This window comes from Polyodon spathula, chromosome 23 (assembly GCF_017654505.1).
Source record: "Polyodon spathula isolate WHYD16114869_AA chromosome 23, ASM1765450v1, whole genome shotgun sequence".
Classification (NCBI taxonomy): domain Eukaryota; kingdom Metazoa; phylum Chordata; class Actinopteri; order Acipenseriformes; family Polyodontidae; genus Polyodon; species Polyodon spathula.
Window position 1 is genome coordinate 359,984 of NC_054556.1, and position 22,278 is coordinate 382,261.

General features: G+C 45.9%; 1 protein-coding gene across 1 annotated transcript in view; it reads right to left on the minus strand.

Moving 5' to 3' along the window:
• Window positions 1–20,397, minus strand: part of LOC121297827 (G-protein coupled receptor 22-like) — a 39,920-nt gene extending 19,523 nt beyond the window's left edge. The window contains exon 1 of the mRNA XM_041224342.1: window positions 20,056–20,397. The gene's annotated coding sequence lies outside the window, so the exon portion shown is untranslated. The remainder of the gene's footprint in view (window positions 1–20,055) is intronic.
• Window positions 20,398–22,278: the final 1,881 nt, after the last annotated feature.

Sequence of the window (22,278 nt, forward strand, 5' to 3'; positions counted from 1 at the left end):
CCCAACCCCAACCCCAACCCCAACCCCAACCCCAACACAACCAAAAACCCCAACCCCAACCCCAACCCCAACCCCAACCCAAACCCCAACCCCAACCCCAACCCCAAACCCAAACCCAAACCCCAAACCACAACCCAAACCCAACCCCAACCCCAACCCCAACCCCAAACCCAAACCCAAACCCCAACCACAAACCCAAACCAAACCCCAACCCCAACCCCAACCCACAAACCCAACCCCAACCACAACCCCAACCCCAACCCCAACCCCAAACCCAACCCCAACCCCAACCCCAACCCCAACCCCAACCCCAACCCCAAACCCCAACCCCAACCCCAACCCCAACCCCAACCCAAACCCCAACCCCAACCCCAACCACAAACCCAACCCAAACCCCAACCTTAACCCCCATCACACAGGAACGAGAGGGACTCCGAGTTCACTGATGATGATGTGATACATGAAACTGAACGACTGGCTCGGCCGGCTCTCACCCTAACCCTAACCCTGGCCTGCTGGACGAGGCAGCAGAGACCCCCATGAATGAAACGCAATATTTACCAGTCTATTCATATGGCTCTGACAGGCCACAATTGGATAATGTAATGTGTGTAGGGGACAGTCCTCCCACCTGAACCCCACCACTTGATTACCTTCATGTGCTAACAGACAGTAAACTGAGTTAATAGACTGTCTGCTCCCAGACAGTCTATTCCTTCACACAGTCTCTATACCGCCCTTGTAAAAGTTCAGCGCAGTGTTTTTGCAGCTTTCCACTATGGTTATTCCTTGCATTGACCACCGTTTACCCCAGTTTGCCATGATTATGCATTCAATATACACACTGTTTACCCACAGCTTGGAGCAGAGCTGATTATGCATTCAATATACACACTGCATTCAGACACAGCTGGGAGACTCAACAGAGCTGCATTCAATATACACACTGCATTCAGACACAGCTGGGAGCCTCAGAGCTGCATTCAATATACACACTGCATTCAGACACAGCTGGGAGCCTCAGAGCTGCATTCAATATACACACTGCATTCAGACACAGCTGGGAGCCTCAGAGCTGCATTCAATATACACACTGCATTCAGACACAGCTGGGAGCCTCAGAGCTGCATTCAATATACACACTGCATTCAGACACAGCTGGGAGCCTCAGAGCTGCATTCAATATACACACTGCATTCAGACACAGCTGGGAGCCTCAGAGCTGCATTCAATATACACACTGCATTCAGACACAGCTGGGAGCCTCAGAGCTGCATTCAATATACACACTGCATTCAGACACAGCTGGGAGACTCAAATATACACACTGAGCTGCATGCACTCAATATACACACTGCATTCAGACACAGCTGGGAGACTCAACAGAGCTGCATTCAATATACACACTGCATTCAGACACAGCTGGGAGACTCAACAGAGCTGCATTCAATATACACACTGCATTCAGACACAGCTGGGAGACTCAACAGAGCTGCATTCAATATACACACTGCATTCAGACACAGCTGGGAGCCTCAGAGCTGCATTCAATATACACACTGCATTCAGACACAGCTGGGAGCCTCAGAGCTGCATTCAATATACACACTGCATTCAGACACAGCTGGGAGCCTCAACAGAGCTGCATTCAATATACACACTGCATTCAGACACAGCTGGGAGACTCAACAGAGCTGCATTCAATATACACACTGCATTCAGACACAGCTGGGAGACTCAACAGAGCTGCATTCAATATACACACTGCATTCAGACACAGCTGGGAGACTCAACAGAGCTGCATTCAATATACACACTGCATTCAGACACAGCTGGGAGACTCAACAGAGCTGCATTCAATATACACACTGCATTCAGACACAGCTGGGAGACTCAACAGAGCTGCATTCAATATACACACTGCATTCAGACACAGCTGGGAGACTCAACAGAGCTGCATTCAATATACACACTGCATTCAGACACAGCTGGGAGACTCAACAGAGCTGCATTCAATATACACACTGCATTCAGACACAGCTGGGAGACTCAACAGAGCTGCATTCAATATACACACTGCATTCAGACACAGCTGGGAGCCTCAGAGCTGCATTCAATATACACACTGCATTCAGACACAGCTGGGAGACTCAACAGAGCTGCATTCAATATACACACTGCATTCAGACACAGCTGGGAGACTCAACAGAGCTGCATTCAATATACACACTGCATTCAGACACAGCTGGGAGCCTCAGAGCTGCATTCAATATACACACTGCATTCAGACACAGCTGGGAGACTCAACAGAGCTGCATTCAATATACACACTGCATTCAGACACAGCTTGGAGACTCAACAGAGCTGCATTCAATATACACACTGCATTCAGACACAGCTGGGAGACAGAGCTGCACTCAATATACACACTGCATTCAGACACAGCTGGGAGCCTCAGAGCTGCATTCAATATACACACTGCATTCAGACACAGCTGGGAGACTCAACAGAGCTGCATTCAATATACACACTGCATTCAGACACAGCCGCGAGACTCAACAGAGCTGCATTCAATATACACACTGCATTCAGACACAGCTGGGAGACTCAACAGAGCTGCATTCAATATACAAACTGCATTCAGACACAGCTGGGAGACTCAACAGAGCTGCATTCAATATACACACTGCATTCAGACACAGCTGGGAGACTCAACAGAGCTGCATTTAGGAGCAATAAAAGAAACATAATAAATTCAATGAAGAACATTTTGACCAGAGGTCTTTCTCAATGTCTTCAGTGTTTGGATTCTCATTGTATAGCAGTGTTGCAATGGGTTTGCATTCTCATTGTATAGCAGTGTTGCAATGGGTTTGCATTCTCATTGTATAGCAGTGTTGCAATGGGTTTGCATTCTCATTGTATAGCAGTGTTGCAATGGGTTTGGATTCTCATTGTATAGCAGTGTTGCAATGGGTTTGGATTCTCATTGTATAGCAGTGTTGCAATGGGTTTGGATTCTCATTGTATAGCAGTGTTGCAATGGGTTTGGATTCTCATTGTATAGCAGTGTTGCAATGGGTTTGGATTCTCATTGTATAGCAGTGTTGCAATGGGTTTGGATTCTCATTGTATAGCAGTGTTGCAATGGGTTTGCATTCTCATTGTATAGCAGTGTTGCAATGGGTTTGGATTCTCATTGTATAGCAGTGTTGCAAAGGGTTTGGATTCTCATTGTATAGCAGTGTTGCAAAGGGTTTGGATTCTCATTGTATAGCAGTGTTGCAAAGGGTTTGGATTCTCATTGTATAGCAGTGTTGCAATGGGTTTGGATTCTCATTGTATAGCAGTGTTGCAATGGGTTTGGATTCTCATTGTATAGCAGTGTTGCAAAGGGTTTGGATTCTCATTGTATAGCAGTGTTGCAATGGGTTTGCATTCTCATTGTATAGCAGTGTTGCAATGGGTTTGGATTCTCATTGTATAGCAGTGTTGCAATGGGTTTGGATTCTCATTGTATAGCAGTGTTGCAATGGGTTTGGATTCTCATTGTATAGCAGTGTTGCAATGGGTTTGGATTCTCATTGTATAGCAGTGTTGCAATGGGTTTGGATTCTCATTGTATAGCAGTGTTGCAATGGGTTTGGATTCTCATTGTATGGCAGTGTTGCAATGGGTTTGCATTCTCATTGTATAGCAGTGTTGCAATGGGTTTGCATTCTCATTGTATAGCAGTGTTGCAATGGGTTTGGATTCTCATTGTATAGCAGTGTTGCAATGGGTTTGGATTCTCATTGTATAGCAGTGTTGCAATGGGTTTGGATTCTCATTGTATAGCAGTGTTGCAATGGGTTTGGATTCTCATTGTATAGCAGTGTTGCAATGGGTTTGCATTCTCATTGTATAGCAGTGTTGCAATGGGTTTGCATTCTCATTGTATAGCAGTGTTGCAATGGGTTTGGATTCTCATTGTATAGCAGTGTTGCAATGGGTTTGGATTCTCATTGTATAGCAGTGTTGCAATGGGTTTGGATTCTCATTGTATAGCAGTGTTGCAATGGGTTTGGATTCTCATTGTATAGCAGTGTTGCAATGGGTTTGGATTCTCATTGTATAGCAGTGTTGCAATGGGTTTGGATTCTCATTGTATAGCAGTGTTGCAATGGGTTTGCATTCTCTATAACAGTTGAAGATTAAGAGCAATTGAAAATAACTGGCAGACATATTTGAATAATTTGCTATTAACAGATATAATACTAAAGGCAAGTGAATACATTTAGTGAGAGACATTTGGTTTGTCTGTGTGTCTTCAGTGCTGAAGAGTTGGTCTATCACTCCCCTCTAAATCTATACCTCTACAGTACTGTCGGATTTCATGGGAGTTCAGCGCTTCCTGAATTGATGTTTACTGCTTTCATATTCAGTTGGAAATGATGTGTCAGTGTGTGTGTGTGTGTGTGTGTGTGTATCACAGTAGGTGTGTAGTGTGTGTGTGTGTGTGTGTGTGTGTGTGTGTGTGTGTGTGAGTGTGTGTGTGTGTGTGTGTGTGTGTGTGTATCACAGTGTGTGCAGTTCTGTGTGTGTGTGTGTGTGTGTATATCACAGTAGGTGTGCAGTTCTGTGTGTGTGTGTGTGTGTGTGTGTGTGTGTGTGTGTGTATCACAGTAGGTGTGCAGTTCTGTGTGTGTGTATATCACAGTAGGTGTGCAGTTCTGTGTGTGTGTGTGTGTGTGTGTGTGTGTATCACAGTAGGTGTGCAGTTCTGTGTATGTGTATATCACACTAGGTGTGCAGTTCTGTGTGTGTGTGTGTGTGTGTGTGTGTGTGTGTGTATATCACAGTAGGTGTGCAGTTCTGTGTGTGTGCGCGTGGGTTGCAAATCACAATCATTGACAAGCTGAGCTCAGTTAGGAAAGCAGGCAGCAGTGTGGCTTTCAAACTGCCTGCAGCCCAAAAACACAGAAACACTGATTGGAGTTCATTATATTAGCGCTACAGTCCTGTTAACCATCTCTGCACTCACCTTAACCCTGTCAATACCTTAATACTGTGCTACACAAAACCACTGGAACTAATGCACAGCTCCACTACAAAACCACTGGAACTAATGCACAGCTCCACTACAAAACCACTGGAACTAATGCACAGCTTCATCATCAAAACCACTGGAACTAATGCACAGATCCCATCATCAAAACCACTGGAACTAATGCACAGCTTCATCATTAAAACCACTGGAACTAATGCACAGCTCCTATCATCAAAACCACTGGAACTAATGCACAGCTCCACTACAAAACCACTGGAACTAATGCACAGCTCCCATCATCAAAACCACTGGAACTAATGCACAGCTTCATCATCAAAACCACTGGAACTAATGCACAGCTTCATCATCAAAACCACTGGAACTAATGCACAGCTCCCATCATCAAAACCACTGGAACTAATGCACAGCTTCATCATCAAAACCACTGGAACTAATGCACAGCTCCTATCATCAAAACCACTGGAACTAATGCACAGCTCCTATCATCAAAACCACTGGAACTAATGCACAGCTCCTATCATCAAAACCACTGGAACTAATGCACAGCTCCTATCATCAAAACCACTGGAACTAATGCACAGCTCCCATCATCAAAATGAGGACAGCTTGATACAGACTCCTAATCTTGATACACAGATACACACAGACTGACACTCACACACATAAGAAAGTTTACAAACGAGAGGAGGCCACACAGACACAGAGAGAGATAGGGAGAGACATGCAGCTCATTAGAGTCAATCTCTCTTAATCAGTGCCCTGCTCGCTGCAGCCCCGTCGAGCTGGAGCAGCCAGTCTAATCGGAGATAAAGGGATGAGAGGCATGCTGGGCTCTGTTGTGAATTAAACTCCTCTCTAATCCCAGGACACATCACTCACACAGCACAGCGCAGAACAGTGCAGAGCACGCTGACATAGAGAGAGGACAGGGGCAGAGAGGAAAAGGAGAGAGAGGTATGGGGAGAGGGAGAGTGGGGAAGAGAGAGGAGAGATGGGGAGAGAGGAGAGGTGAAGAGAGAGGATGAGAGGAGAGGGAGGCAGAGAGATGGGGAGATACCATGGACTCAGTCTTCCACCTTTTAATTTATTCAGAACTTGAGCAAGACAGCCAATAATATCCTTCAAGAGCTCAGCATGAATAGCTGTGGTTTTTACTCTAAAGGTCTTTCTATATCAGGGGCTGCCTCACAGACTCATTATGTGGTTTTTACTCTGCACGTCTGTCTCCTCTCTGTGGTCTGTTCCTCTCTGTGGTTTGTTACTCTGCACGTCTGTCTGTGGTCTCTGCATGTCTGTCTCCTCTCTGTGGTTTGTTACTCTGCACGTCTGTCTCCTCTCTGTGGTCTGTCTCCTCTCTGTGGTTTGTTACTCTGCACGTCTGTCTCCTCTCTGTGGTCTGTCTCCTCTCTGTGGTCTGTCTCCTCTCTGTGGTCTGTCTCCTCTCTGTGGTCTGTGTTACTCTGTCTCCTCTCTGTGGTCTGTCTCCTCTCTGTGGTTTGTTACTGTCTCCTCTCTGTGGTCTGTCCTCTCTGTGGTTTGTTACTCTGCACGTGTCTCCTCTCTGTCTGTCTCCTCTCTGTGGTTTGTTACTCTGCTCCTCTCTGTGGTCTGTCTCCTCTCTGTGGTTTGTTACGTCTGTCTCCTCTCTGTGGTCTGTCTCCTCTCTGTGGTTTGTTACTCTGTCTGTCTCCTCTCTGTGGTCTGTCTCCTCTCTGTGGTTTGTTACTCTGCACGTCTGTCTCCTCTCTGTGGTCTGTCTCCTCTCTGTGGTTTGTTACTCTGCACGTCTGTCTCCTCTCTGTGGTCTGTCTCCTCTCTGTGGTTTGTTACTCTGCACGTCTGTCTCCTCTCTGTGGTCTGTCTCCTCTCTGTGGTTTGTTACTCTGCACGTCTGTCTGTCTCCTCTCTGTGGTTTGTTACTCTGCACGTCTGTCTCCTCTCTGTGGTCTGTCTCCTCTCTGTGGTTTGTTACTCTGCACGTCTGTCTCCTCTCTGTGGTCTGTCTCCTCTCTGTGGTTTGTTACTCTGCACGTCTGTCTCCTCTCTGTGGTCTGTCTCCTCTCTGTGGTTTGTTACTCTGCACGTCTGTCTCCTCTCTGTGGTCTGTCTCCTCTCTGTGGTTTGTTACTCTGCACGTCTGTCTCCTCTCTGTGGTCTGTCTCCTCTCTGTGGTCTGTCTCCTCTCTGTGGTCTGTCTCCTCTCTGTGGTCTGTCTCCTCTCTGTGGTTTGTTACTCTGCACGTCTGTCTCCTCTCTGTGGTCTGTCTCCTCTCTGTGGTCTGTCTCCTCTCTGTGGTCTGTCTCCTCTCTGTGGTCTGTGTCCTCTCTGTGGTTTGTTACTCTGCACTCTGTCTCCACTGTCTCCTCTCTGTGGTTTGTTACTCTGCTCGTCTGTCTCCTCTCTGTGGTCTGTCTCCTCTCTGTGGTCTGTCTGTCCTCTCTGTGGTCTGTCTCCTCTGTCTGTGGTCTGTCTCCTCTCTGTGGTCTGTTCCTCTGTCTCTGTCTCCTCTCTGTGGTCTGTCTCCTCTCTGTGGTTTGTTACTCTGTCTGTCTCCTCTCTGTGGTCTGTCTCCTCTCTGTGGTTTGTTACTCTGCACGTCTGTCCCTCTCTGTGGTCTGTCTCCTCTCTGTGGTTTGTTACTCTGCACGTCTGTCTCCTCTCTGTGGTCTGTCTCCTCTCTGTGGTTTGTTACTCTGCACGTCTGTCTCCTCTCTGTGGTCTGTGTCCTCTCTGTGGTTTGTTACTCTGCACGTCTGTCTCTCTGTGGTCTGTGTCCTCTCTGTGGTCTGTCTCCTCTCTGTGGTCTGTCTCCTCTCTGTGGTCTCCTCTCTGTGGTCTGTCTCTCTCTCTGTGGTCTGTCTCCTCTCTGTGGTTTGTTCTGTCTCCTCTCTGTGGTCTGTCTCCTCTCTGTGGTTTGTTCCTCTGCACGTCTGTGGTCTGTCTCCTCTCTGTGGTCTGTCTCCTCTCTGTGGTCTGTCTCCTCTCTGTGGTCTGTCTCCTCTCTGTGGTCTGTCTCCTCTCTGTGGTCTGTCTCCTCTCTGTGGTCTGTCTCCTCTCTGTGGTCTGTCTCCTCTCTGTGGTGGTTGTTACTCTGCACGTCTGTCTCCTCTCTGTGGTCTGTCTCCTCTCTGTGGTTTGTTACTCTGCACGTCTGTCTCCTCTCTGTGGTCTGTCTCCTCTCTGTGGTTTGTTACTCTCTGTGGTCTGTCTCCTCTCTGTGGTCTGTCTCCTCTCTGTGGTTTGTTACTCTGCACGTCTGTCTCCTCTCTGTGGTCTGTCTCCTCTCTGTGGTTTGTTACTCTGCACGTCTGTCTCCTCTCTGTGGTCTGTGTCCTCTCTGTGGTTTGTTACTCTGCACGTCTGTCTCCCTCTCTGTGGTCTGTCTCCTCTCTGTGGTCTCTGCACGTCTGTCTCCTCTCTGTGGTCTGTCTCCTCTCTGTGGTCTGTCTCCTCTCTGTGGTTTGTTACTCTGCACGTCTGTCTCCTCTCTGTGGTCTGTCTCCTCTCTGTGGTTTGTTACTCTGCACGTCTGTCCCTCTCTGTGGTCTGTGTGGTTTGTTACTCTGCACGTCTGTCTCCTCTCTGTGGTCTGTTACCTCTCCTCTCTGTGGTCTGTCTCCTCTCTGTGGTCTGTTACTCTCCTCTGTCTCTGTGGTCTGTCTCCTCTCTGTGGTTTGTTACTCTGCACGTCTGTCTCCTCTCTGTGGTCTGTCTCCTCTCTGTGGTTTGTTACTCTGCACGTCTGTCTCCTCTCTGTGGTCTGTCTCCTCTCTGTGGTCTGTCTCCTCTCTGTGTCTCTCCTCTCTGTGGTCTGTCTCCTCTCTGTGGTTTGTTACTCTGCACGTCTGTCTCCTCTCTGTGGTCTGTGTCCTCTCTGTGGTTTGTTACTCTGCACGTCTGTCTCCTCTCTGTGGTCTGTCTCCTCTCTGTGGTTTGTTACTCTGCACGTCTGTCCCTCTCTGTGGTCTGTCTCCTCTCTGTGGTTTGTTACTCTCTGTCTCTCTGTGTCTGTCTCCTCTCTGTGGTCTGTCTCCTCTCTGTTTGTTACTGTGTCCTCTCTGTGGTTTGTTACTCTGTCTGTCTCCTCTCTGTGGTCTGTCTCCTCTCTGTGGTCTGTCTACTCTGCACGTCTGTCTCCTCTCTGTGGTCTGTCTCCTCTCTGTGGTCTGTTACTCTGCACGTCTGTCTCCTCTCTGTGGTCTGTCTCCTCTCTGTGGTTTGTTACTCTGCACGTCTGTCTGTGGTCTGTCTCCTCTCTGTGGTTTGTTACTCTGCACGTCTGTCTCCTCTCTGTGGTCTGTCTCCTCTCTGTGGTCTTGTTTTGTTACTCTGCACGTCTGTCTGTGGTTTGTTCCTCTGCACGTCTGTCTCCTCTCTGTGGTCTGTCTCCTCTCTGTGGTTTGTTACTCTGCACGTCTGTCTCCTCTCTGTGGTCTGTGTCCTCTCTGTGGTTTGTTACTCTGCACGTCTGTCTCCTCTCTGTGGTCTGTCTCCTCTCTGTGGTTTGTTACTCTGCACGTCTGTCTCCTCTCTGTGGTCTTGTTACTCTGCACGTCTGTCTCCTCTCTGTGGTCTGTCTCCTCTCTGTGGTTTGTTACTCTGCCAATAAAACAAGTGCTGTTTATCTATGCATGTCTGTCTCCTCTCTGTGGTTTGTTACTCTGCTCGGTCTGTCTCCTCTCTGTGGTCTGTCTCCTCTCTGTGGTCTGTCTCCTCTGTGGTCTGTCTCCTCTCTGTGGTCTGTCTCCTCTTTGTGGTTTGTTACTCTGCACGTCTGTCTCCTCTCTGTGGTCTGTCTCCTCTCTGTGGTTTGTTACTCTGCTCCCCTGGTTAAATACAGATTACCGAGTGGAATTACAAGGCTGCTGTTATCTGCCAGAGGTCATCTTTTCCATTTCCCAGCTCTCCGCGGGAGAGATTAGGGTTCCCCGGAGAGCGAGGCGTGCAATTACCCTGGAGCAGCGCTCCCCTGACCCGTTCTCATGAATTCTAGGATCACTGCTAAATTGCTTTTAAAATGATGGGGGGGGGAACACCTCTCGAATGCTTTAAGAAAAGACTTCTTGCATTGAGCCTGTGCAGAGCTGGGAGCTGCTCGGCGCATCGAGCCTGTGCAGAGCTGGGAGCTGCTCGGCGCATCGAGCCTGTGCAGAGCTGGGAGCTGCTCGGCGCATCGAGCCTGTGCAGAGCTGGGAGCTGCTCGGCGCATCGAGCCTGTGCAGAGCTGGGAGCTGCTCTGCGCATCGAGCCTGTGCAGAGCTGGGAGCTGCTCGGCGCATCGAGCCTGTGCAGAGCTGGGAGCTGCTCGGTGCATCGAGCCTGTGAAGGCTGGTGTCAGTCAGTCACATCCTCACAGAGTGAACAAGCCTTCTGAAGAGCTCTGCACGATGAGTCCTCAGGAGATGGAGACACAGTTTTAGGAGCCACAGCACTCCAGGCACATCTGCACCAAGTGGACAACAGCTGCCACATAAAATTCCAATAGAAGCTATCAAACCTGCTAAAAGAAAAAGGGATTTTAATTGGGTGAGTGAAGCAGTCCTGGCTAACGACCTTCATCTATGGAAATTCACGTCTGCCTGTTGACCTTCTCGAGGAGGCTTGTAGGAGAAAGGGTTGCACTGAGTGGGCAGTGCATGCATTATTGATGGGCAATGGATTGGGTTTCTGTTATACAGTCATCTTTGATTTTATAAACCGACGCAGGCTGCATTCTTCCAGTGTTTCCACAGGAAATGTGCGCAGTATTTTTGCAGTTTAGCACAGTTTATTTTGTGAATATGGTTTACCACACCTCTCTCTGATTCACAATGCTTACCTTATGCTTGACCGTGCTTTTACTGTGCTTTGTTACACTTTACTGTGTTTTTACTAAAGTAAACTTTTTGGAATGGTATCCGTGTGCATTAAAATTAGACAGACACAGCAATCCCCACTCAATACAGTACAGAGTCAATGAACCCAACCACAACCTCATTCCAATAAAACAAGGGGTGCAGTTTATTTATCCAGTGCTGATCATGTCTGCCTGCCTGTCCACCTGCCTGGCTGTCTGTCTGTCTGTCCTCCTGGCTGCCTGGCTGGCTGGCTGTCCGCCTGGCTGGTTGTCCGGCTGGCCGTATCCACCTGGCTGGCACACGCCACACGACAACTGCCTTGATTTTGCACCTTGTTGAATAAAGAACACCTCTCTTTGGAGGAGGGGCCGCGATAACCAGCAGCTGCCCTGCCTTGTTAGAATGAAATGGAGCGAAAGGCACACGGAGATACAGGCAATCAGAGCCCTGAGAATCCCACCGGCATACCCCGGCTATATAAAAACCAGCCAGCAGCCTCAACTCAACAACAAGCAGGCTGCGGCAGGAACACAGCGGGGCGCGTGACCCCCCCAGACACCTGGCTGCTCTGTGGATAGGAGCCGGAGGCGTGCTCCCTGGGCCCCAGCAAGGTGTTTGTTGCCTGGGTAGGGATCCTTCTCTTCCCCTGCTTTCCCACGGGACTGTCATGTTGCCTGAGAACCAGGTCACAGTAGCAGGGAGAGGAAAGTAACCCAGAGAAGAGGATTCAAAGGCGGGGGAGGGGGGGCAGGGTGACCTGCTTTAGTGGGATGTTTAGCAGCAGTGCTATGAAACAAAGAGACCTGGCAATCAGGTGTTAACATTTCAATTCTTAAATGTTTCAACTTTCAATTGAATAAGCCCTGAAGTTTAATAAAGTACATTTGCATGGTATTTTTATTTCAGTTTGCAATGCTTTGTGTGTGCGTTTTACTCCTAGGAAATGAGATTCTGCAGATCTTAAGTCCAATTAAGGGAATCTCTGAGGAGCTGAATGTACAAAGGGAACGTGGAGTAATTAAAGCTGGTGTATTTGTATTGGAGGCGGTGGCTGCCTGGGGGCTGACTGTGCTGGCTGTGCAAGGTCACTGCTCCTCACACACCGTTTCATTGGCACCCAGATTCCAGAGAACAGAAGAATAAAAACTTCCCAATGAGAGGAGGCCACTCGCCTGCCAGCGCTCAGAAGCTCATTGATCACAAAACTCAAGTCGAGTCTAAAAGGGTCTCAATGATGTGACAGCAGTGAGTTTGCTAGGTTCCCCTGGGAACCCCATTCCCTACCCTCACTGCACTCCCTGTACAGTGTCTCCTGCCTCCTCTCCTGAGACCCCCACGGTCAGGAATTGAACCCCACAATCGACACCACGTGCCAGAGTTGATTGTGGTAATTCTGCAGTTTTCACCCCATGCTTTTCCCATGATTACACCATGCATTTACAACAGTTTGTCAAGGTTTTTAAATATGCTTTACCAGACCTCTCTGTGCTTTACAATGCTTCCCTATGCTTTACCAGACATAAGAACATGTTACCACTAAGAACATTTTACCAGAGTTTCCATTCTCTCTGTGCTTTACAATGCTTCCCTGGAGTGCTTTACCAGACCTCTCTGTGCTTTACAATGCTTCCCTATGCTTTACCAGACCTCTCTGTGCTTTACAATGCTTCCCTGTGCTTTACCAGACCTCTCTGTGCTTTACAATGCTTCCCTATGCTTTACCAGACCTCTCTGTGCTTTACAATGCTTCCCTATGCTTTACCAGACCTCTCTGTGCTTTACAATGCTTCCCTATGCTTTACCAGACCTCTCTGTGCTTTACAATGCTTCCCTATGCTTTACCAGACCTCTCTGTGCTTTACAATGCTTCCCTGTGCTTTACCAGACCTCTCTGTGCTTTACAATGCTTCCCTGTGCTTTACCAGACCTCTCTGTGCTTTACAATGCTTCCCTATGCTTTACCAGACCTCTCTGTGCTTTACAATGCTTCCCTGTGCTTTACCAGACCTCTCTGTGCTTTACAATGCTCCCCTATGCTTTTTACCATGTACCTATGCTTTACCAGACCTCTCTTTGTTTTACAAATGCTTCCCCATGTGTCTTGCCCAGCTTCCCAGATCTCTCTGTGCTGTATTTCACTTTGCCGGGTTTTTACAGTGGGTGCACCTTCTATTGTTTGCAGAGAGAACGGCTTGGGACAGCTTGTGCATGTCAATATTACAGAGCGGAGACGCCACGGAGCAGCGGAATCAGCACGGTTATTTTCTAATGTTATTTCCATACGATCTCAAACGCCTCCCAATCCATGTTCCTGAGAGTAGATTGAGTGACAGACGCTTGTTCTGCGATTGCCATGGTTACTAGAACCCAGCAATGCAGTTTTCAGTATTCAGCCAGAAGCAAAAGGGTAGTGAAGGAACACGGCCTCTTCACTCACACATAGTAAGACACTTGAGCACCTGCAGCATCGCGGGGAGACTGAAGCAACGGGAGGCCCTGTGTCAGAAACTGTGACACGCACCTGAGAAACAGTGCAGAACAGCTGTGAGCATTGTCAACACATTCAGAGCTCTGACCTCCGTGCACTCAATACCCTGGAGAAGAGACAGCAAGAGAAGAGACAAAGAAAGAGAGAAAGAAAGAGCACAAGAGAAAGAAAGAGAAGAAGAAACGAGAGAAAGAAAAGACAGACAGAAAGAAAGCGAGTCCCTCTGAACGGCCAACTTGCTTGTTTCATCAGGCAGTTTCAATTCGGCTGCCTCATTGATCTCTTAACCTGCACAAAGGGTTTCTTTCCATCAGGCAAGGCTCAGTGTTATCTTCTGATCCAGGAATACAGAACAGACTCCGCAGGTGCGGTGACTCGACTTATTTAAAACAACAGCTCAGGACATTTTTCAAACTTTACCTGCATTTCACTCAACCTTCACTTTACCAGATAAGAAGATTGAGGACAAAGTCTCATTTACTACGAAGATCTGGTCAAGAGACAAACACCACAGCAGCACCAAGCGAACAAATACAACACAGAAAAAAATAAACAAACAACACATTAACAAGTACAAACACCTGCATCAGACAAGAGTGAATTCAGATTCAGATTAAAGACACCCTCCCAAACAAAACTCTGCAGTTTCAATTTGATTTGAAACTCATTCCAGTCATAAGCAGCAGCAAACTGAAATGAATCACGCCCAGAAACAGTGGACACTGTGGGAAGAACCAATCAATGAATCTGATCTTACACTGTAAAGGGAAGCAGAGCTGCAACATCAATGAATCTGATCTTACATTGTAAGGGAAGCAGAGCTGCAACAGGTTGTGCTGATATAGTGGGGTTTTCACAACCAGGGTTCTGTGAACTAACCCTAAGCCAATGACCCAATCTAGCGTGCAATCAAGGCCACTCAACCCTAATATAAAGATGGCAGTGATGGGTAAGATAAGCAGCAGCAGTTATAAATCTTACAGCAGAATGGTCGAAAGCATCAGGCTTCCCCAAAGCAGCTTCTGAGGTCACTGTGTAGACAACAGCACCATAATCCAGTGTAGGAAGAACAGAATCTGGACGAGAGCATACCTAGCAGAACACCAACTACATCAATATGGGTTTAAAAGACATGCGCTGTCCAGCCAAATACCTCAATATTTATACACTGCTACTCGCTCTAATTAAAACTTAATAGAAGTAAAAACACTATCAAGAGAACCTGTCAGATTGTTTTCTATTAAAATGCATAAATCTAGTTTTATTAATGTTCACTGTATAGTTATTCTCAATGAGATGACTGCTGATCTACACGTCCAGCACTGGAGTGTATTTTAAATAGCTCTGCTCTTCATCTCTCTCAGTGTTATAGTGTCACTGTATAGTTATTCTCAACGAGATGACTGCTGATCTACACGTCCAGCACTGGAGTGTATTTTAAATAGCTCTGCTCTTCATCTCTCTCAGTGTTATAGTGTCACTGTATAGTTATTCTCAATGAGATGACTGCTGATCTACACGTCCAGCACTGGTGTGTATTTTAAATAGCTCTGCTCTTCATCTCTCTCAGTGTTATAGTGTCACTGTATAGTTATTCTCAATGAGATGACTGCTGATCTACACGTCCAGCACTGGTGTGTATTTTAAATAGCTCTGCTCTTCATCTCTCTCAGTGTTATAGTGTCACTGTATAGTTATTCTCAACGAGATGACTGCTGATCTACACGTCCAGCACTGGAGTGTATTGCAATAGCTTAAATAGCTCTGCTCTTCATCTCTTTCAGTGTTATAGTGTCACTGTATAGTTATTCTCAACGAGATGACTGCTGATCTACACGTCCAGCACTGGAGTGTATTTTAAATAGCTCTGCTCTTCATCTCTCTCAGTGTTATAGTGTCACTGTATAGTTATTCTCAACGAGATGACTGCTGATCTACACGTCCAGCACTGGAGTGTATTTTAAATAGCTCTGCTCTTCATCTCTCTCAGTGTTATAGTGTCACTGTATAGTTATTCTCAATGAGATGACTGCTGATCTACACGTCCAGCACTGGTGTGTATTTTAAATAGCTCTGCTCTTCATCTCTCTCAGTGTTATAGTGTCACTGTATAGTTATTCTCAATGAGATGACTGCTGATCTACACGTCCAGCACTGGAGTGTATTTTAAATAGCTCTGCTCTTCATCTCTCTCAGTGTTATAGTGTCACTGTATAGTTATTCTCAATGAGATGACTGCTGATCTACACGTCCAGCACTGCAGTGTATTTTAAATAGCTCTGCTCTTCATCTCTCTCAGTGTTATAGTGTCACTGTATAGTTATTCTCAATGAGATGACTGCTGATCTACACGTCCAGCACTGGAGTGTATTTTAAATAGCTCTGCTCTTCATCTCTCTCAGTGTTATAGTGTCACTGTATAGTTATTCTCAATGAGATGACTGCTGATCTACACGTCCAGCACTGGAGTGTATTTTAAATAGCTCTGCTCTTCATCTCTCTCAGTGTTATAGTGTCACTGTATAGTTATTCTCAACGAGATGACTGCTGATCTACACGTCCAGCACTGGTGTGTATTTTAAATAGCTCTGCTCTTCATCTCTCTCAGTGTTATAGTGTCACTGTATAGTTATTCTCAACGAGATGACTGCTGATCTACACGTCCAGCACTGGAGTGTATTTTAAATAGCTCTGCTCTTCATCTCTCTCAGTGTTATAGTGTCACTGTATAGTTATCCTCAACGAGATGACTGCTGATCTACACGTCCAGCACTGGAGTGTATTTTAAATAGCTCTGCTCTTCATCTCTCTCAGTGTTATAGTGTCACTGTATAGTTATCCTCAATGAGATGACTGCTGATCTACACGTCCAGCACTGGAGTGTATTTTAAATAGCTCTGCTCTTCATCTCTCTCAGTGTTATAGTGTCACTGTATAGTTATCCTCAACGAGATGACTGCTGATCTACACGTCCAGCACTGGAGTGTATTTTAAATAGCTCTGCTCTTCATCTCTCTCAGTGTTATAGTGTCACTGTATAGTTATCCTCAACGAGATGACTGCTGATCTACACGTCCAGCACTGCAGTGTATTTTAAATAGCTCTGCTCTTCATCTCTCTCAGTGTTATAGTGTCACTGTATAGTTATTCTCAACGAGATGACTGCTGATCTACACGTCCAGCACTGGAGTGTATTTTAAATAGCTCTGCTCTTCATCTCTCTCAGTGTTATAGTGTCACTGTATAGTTATTCTCAATGAGATGACTGCTGATCTACACGTCCAGCACTGGAGTGTATTTTAAATAGCTCTGCTCTTCATCTCTCTCAGTGTTATAGTGTCACTGTATAGTTATTCTCAACGAGATGACTGCTGATCTACACGTCCAGCACTGGTGTGTATTTTAAATAGCTCTGCTCTTCATCTCTCTCAGTGTTATAGTGTCACTGTATAGTTATTCTCAACGAGATGACTGCTGATCTACACGTCCAGCACTGGAGTGTATTTTAAATAGCTCTGCTCTTCATCTCTTTCAGTGTTATAGTGTCACTGTATAGTTATTCTCAATGAGATGACTGCTGATCTACACGTCCAGCACTGGAGTGTATTTTAAATAGCTCTGCTCTTCATCTCTCTCAGTGTTATAGTGTCACTGTATAGTTATTCTCAATGAGATGACTGCTGATCTACACGTCCAGCACTGGTGTGTATTTTAAATAGCTCTGCTCTTCATCTCTCTCAGTGTTATAGTGTCACTGTATAGTTATTCTCAATGAGATGACTGCTGATCTACACGTCCAGCACTGGAGTGTATTTTAAATAGCTCTGCTCTTCATCTCTCTCAGTGTTATAGTGTCACTGTATAGTTATTCTCAATGAGATGACTGCTGATCTACACGTCCAGCACTGGAGTGTATTTTAAATAGCTCTGCTCTTCATCTCTCTCAGTGTTATAGTGTCACTGTATAGTTATTCTCAATGAGATGACTGCTGATCTACACGTCCAGCACTGGAGTGTATTTTAAATAGCTCTGCTCTTCATCTCTCTCAGTGTTATAGTGTCACTGTATAGTTATTCTCAATGACAAGACTGCTGATCTACACGTCCAGCACTGGAGTGTATTTTAAATAGCTCTGCTCTTCATCTCTCTCAGTGTTATAGTGTCACTGTATAGTTATTCTCAATGAGATGACTGCTGATCTACACGTCCAGCACTGGAGTGTATTTTAAATAGCTCTGCTCTTCATCTCTCTCAGTGTTATAGTGTCACTGTATAGTTATTCTCAACGAGATGACTGCTGATCTACACGTCCAGCACTGGAGTGTATTTTAAATAGCTCTGCTCTTCATCTCTCTCAGTGTTCTAGTGTCACTCTATAGTTATTCTCAACGAGATGACTGCTGATCTACACGTCCAGCACTGGTGTGTATTTTAAATAGCTCTGCTCTTCATCTCTCTCAGTGTTATAGTGTCACTGTATAGTTATTCTCAATGAACAGAGAGGGAACTGAAACTACAGGGACCCTGCAGTCTTCATAACAGAGAGGGAACTGAAACAAATGCTCTGCTTCATCCGGACCATTCTGACTGCACCAGCGAGTACAGGACAGGGGAGACTTACAGAGCAGAGCCACCACAGCGAGGAAGGAGCATGGACTTATATACACATGACTGGACCTCACCTTCCCTTAATGTGCACAGCCATTGTGGTGACAGAGCTGGGAGCACTGGGGAGTCTGGGAAACTCAGCAGGGATCGGACCAATCAGAGCTTGACTTGTAAGTGCTTTGATGACTTTGCAACAGAAAGGAGAGAATATAGTGCTACAGTAACAATTCAAAAGAAACAAAACACAGGGAAAGAAAGAGTAAAAGAAAGAAAGAAAGAAAGAAAGAAAGAAAGAGAGGAAACGGCAGAGCAATGCACAGCTGTGTCCTCCCTCTGAACACAGAGACAGCTGCCTGGTCTGTGTGATGCTTGCGTTGTGTAATGAAAGGCAATTAAACACTTCAAAGGTTACAGTCACCTAGCAACTTCTTTCTCACTCAGCTTGTACGCGTCTTCACCAGTTCTCTCTACACAGTAGATTATAGAAGCTATGCATCACCCGGGCGTGTTCAACACTGTCACACAGGAACAGGACACGGCTCTCCCATTGCTTCCTGTGAAGGTCAGCGTTCTGTTATCATTCAGTAATGGAACGTGAATAAAGCAAAGCTGAGAAACGACACCTGTTCTAAAAGCAGATCGGCTCCTCAGAGGATTCGGGTTCACGGTCGCACTGGCATTATTATTATAGATAAATGAAGAAGCACCGCACACCACTTCAGTTACTACCAACAGAAATGAGGTCATGCGCACAAGAGCCTGCCTGGCTAATTCTGCCATCAGTAATGTGCATAACAACAACAACAACAAAAATAATAATAACACATTAGCAGCACTCTATTATAAAGTGTGTAACACATTAGCAGCACTCTATTATAAAGTGTGTAACACATTAGCAGCACTCTATTATAAAGTGTGTAACACATTAGCAGCACTCTATTATAAAGTGTGTAACACATTAGCAGCACTCTATTATAAAGTGTGTAACACATTAGCAGCACTCTATTATAAAGTGTGTAAGACACTAGCAGCACTCTATTATAAAGTGTGTAAGACACTAGCAGCACTCTATTATAAAGTGTGTAAGACACTAGCAGCACTCTATTATAAAGTGTGTAACACATTAGCAGCACTCTATTATAAAGTGTGTAACACATTAGCAGCACACTCTATTATAAAGTGTGTAAGACACTAGCAGCACTCTATTATAAAGTGTGTAAGACATTAGCAGCACTCTATTATAAAGTGTGTAAGACACTAGCAATCCAATATAAAACACAAAGCAGGTATTTCCCTTTCTTGTGGTGGTGTTATTTCTTTGCATACATCATGAGTTCTCTAGCGCTTTTATATGCCGCTATTACAGATCTGTTCAACAGTGCACCCAATACAAAGCGCGCCTGCTCTACTTCATCGTTTCATTTTAACACATGTTAACACAGAGCTGGCGTTCCCAAACTCTGTTCACCTTCGCCAGGCAGCCGCTGCTCACGCTTGCTTTATTTATTCGCTGAAATGATTGGGTAGCAATCCGAGGTCCAAGCGCAGCTGCTCGACACAGAGCAGGACAGACCCGCCAGCGCTCACGCTTAATGCGGGCCATTGTTTGAATGCATTTAACCCTAAAATAACAGGAGCGTGCCACTCGGATCTGGGCTGGATGCAACTTCTCATGTTCCATTGCTACCGAGAGCTACAAATAAATTACATATTCTTGTTATTATTATACTACTACTTAATAAAAAATAATAATAATAATAATATGACCTAATTAAATCTCTATAATAATAAACACACGAAATTCACAGCTGACACACCACTAGACTGTATGTATGTATGCATGCATGCTGTAAATACACGCATAGGCGACCAGTTTCGTTTCTTTGGACAAGCACACGGTATTATTCCGCAGCCAAGCCGCTTGCTTTCTTCTCCACTTCTCGTCGCGCTCGCACGGGGGGTTGCAGATTGCGCAGCGCCTCTTGTTTGTGATTCAGATTTTCTGCTCACAGCAGCACGGCAGCGGACTGGTTAAAACAAGGTCGCCCCCGGACAACATACTTCGCTTACCTTTTCAAAATGCTGGGCTTGCTTTCCTTATCCCCAGGAAGCACGCTTCTTTCCCGGGACACTCAGGTGAGATGAGCGCAGAGCGGCGGTAAAGTCAAAAAGCAGGTTTCCAGGTGATTGTTATTGTTATTATTATTATTATTAGTAGTAGTAGTATGATTTAACACGACCAGGTGTAATCCCCCTGAACCGCAGTAATGAAGCGATTGGTATTCACTGAGTCGCAGTCAATTTATAAAGCTGCTTCTGCGAGGCGCTGGGCAATCAGCAGCACAGCGCACACAACACCACACCGCCGCACGATACGGGCTCTTCGCTTTCTGAAATACACACAGGAGAACCCGTGACCAGCCCACAGCAACTCAAGGCTTGCAACAACCCTGTAGCTTTGAAGGAAGAGAGAGAGAGAGAGAGAGAGAGAGAGAGAGAGAGAGAGAGAGAGAGAGAGACGACTAAGGGACAAGGAGGGGAGGAGGCATGCCAGGGCTGATACAATAATCACACACACATGCAGAATTCAGGGAGGGGGTGTTGAATGAACCCTGTGCTGGGTTTTTGTTTGATGTTTTTTTTTTTTTTTATTGAATTACCTTTGGGATCGCGGTAATATAATTATTGATCAGGACAGTTCTTATATAACGAGTACTGTCGTGCATATGAAATATATCAGCAGGCTTCCATTGCTGTAGAAGAAGATGTGTGTGTGAGAGAGAGAGAGAGAGAGAGAGAGAGAGAGAGAGAGAGAGAGAGAGAGAGAGAGAGAGAGAGAATGAATGTGTGTTTTAATGGAAATGACCTTCAAAATATTTCGTTTTGGGAGTTACTGTAGGAAAGAGGGATTGAGCAAGCAAGAGGGATGGAGAGAGAGAGATTGCAATAGAAGAAGAAAGATGTGAGTGGGTGAGAGACCTTCAAAATATTTCGTTTTGAGAGTTCCTCTAGGAAAGAGGGATTGAGGGAGAGGGAGAGGGAGATGGGATGGAGAGGAGTCTGTTTATGATAGCGTAGCTCTTCTGATTTAGATGCAGCAGTGAAGCTGGGAGGAGGACACCAGCCCTGGATAACGATGTCATTCCATCTGATTCTCTCCGCGTGTTTAATTCATATGAACGGAAAGCATCTATTATCTGGGATTGCACATTGCAGCAGCAGCAGGGAGCCGGCCCGCCCGCTGCCTGGAGTGAGTCCAGCTCTTATTGCAGCTGATCTTGAAATCACCGAGGAGGAAGCGGCTGTGCAGAATCGACAGCTTAGGAGAGAGAATACAACTGCCAAGCCCCCTGTAGTTTATACACTCAAACAAACACCTCCCGTACGATACACAGACAGAGAGCTTTATCTAGCTATCTGTTTATCTATTGTAACACAGCCTCACGGCTGAGGTTCGTTTTGCCCTTTTAAAACACAGACACCAGAATTGCACTTCAGTACTTGTGTGCACTTTTACACACAAAAATAAACAAAACCAAACCCAACTCCCACTCAGAGTACTAACTAAACATTCTCCATCCTAACTGGACAGCTTAGCCATAAAACAAAACACTTTTACTCCCACTGTACCTTCTGCCACTGACAGCCTCTTCCCTTCTCACAAACTGCAGACTGCCCAGAACAAACATTAGTGCCCTGTTCAATACCTGCCTAATCACGCACAGGTGACATTCATTAACTCCTGCAGCATTCTGGGGAATGTAGTCTTTAAGCCCCTCTTGGATTACATTTGTTTCTCCTCCTCCCCCTGACACACAATCTATCTATAAACAGAGAGGGAGAGAGAGACTGTCACAGATAGTTAGGCAGACAGACAGATCACTAGATAAACAGACAGAAACAGTATTTTGACAGACAGACAGACAGACAGACATGAGATAGACCATCACAGATAGTTAGGCAGACAGACAGAGCACTAGATAAACAGACAGAAACAGTATTTTGACAGACAGACAGACAGACAGAGAGAATCTAGATAGACTTGGTAGATCAATCCGACCATCAGATCTATTAGGCAGACAGAAAGATCACTAGCTACCACTATCATCTGAAACTCTATTTTGACAGACTGTCAGAGAGAGCTCGTCTGTCGACAGAGAGATAGACCTCTCCACTAGATGGTTAGGTAGTGGCTAACAATCGTAAACAGACAGCGTCTAGACAGCCAAACAGACTGAGTATGTATCTAAACTTGTAGACAATCTGGTAGTGTCTATGCAATCCGTTCTGTCT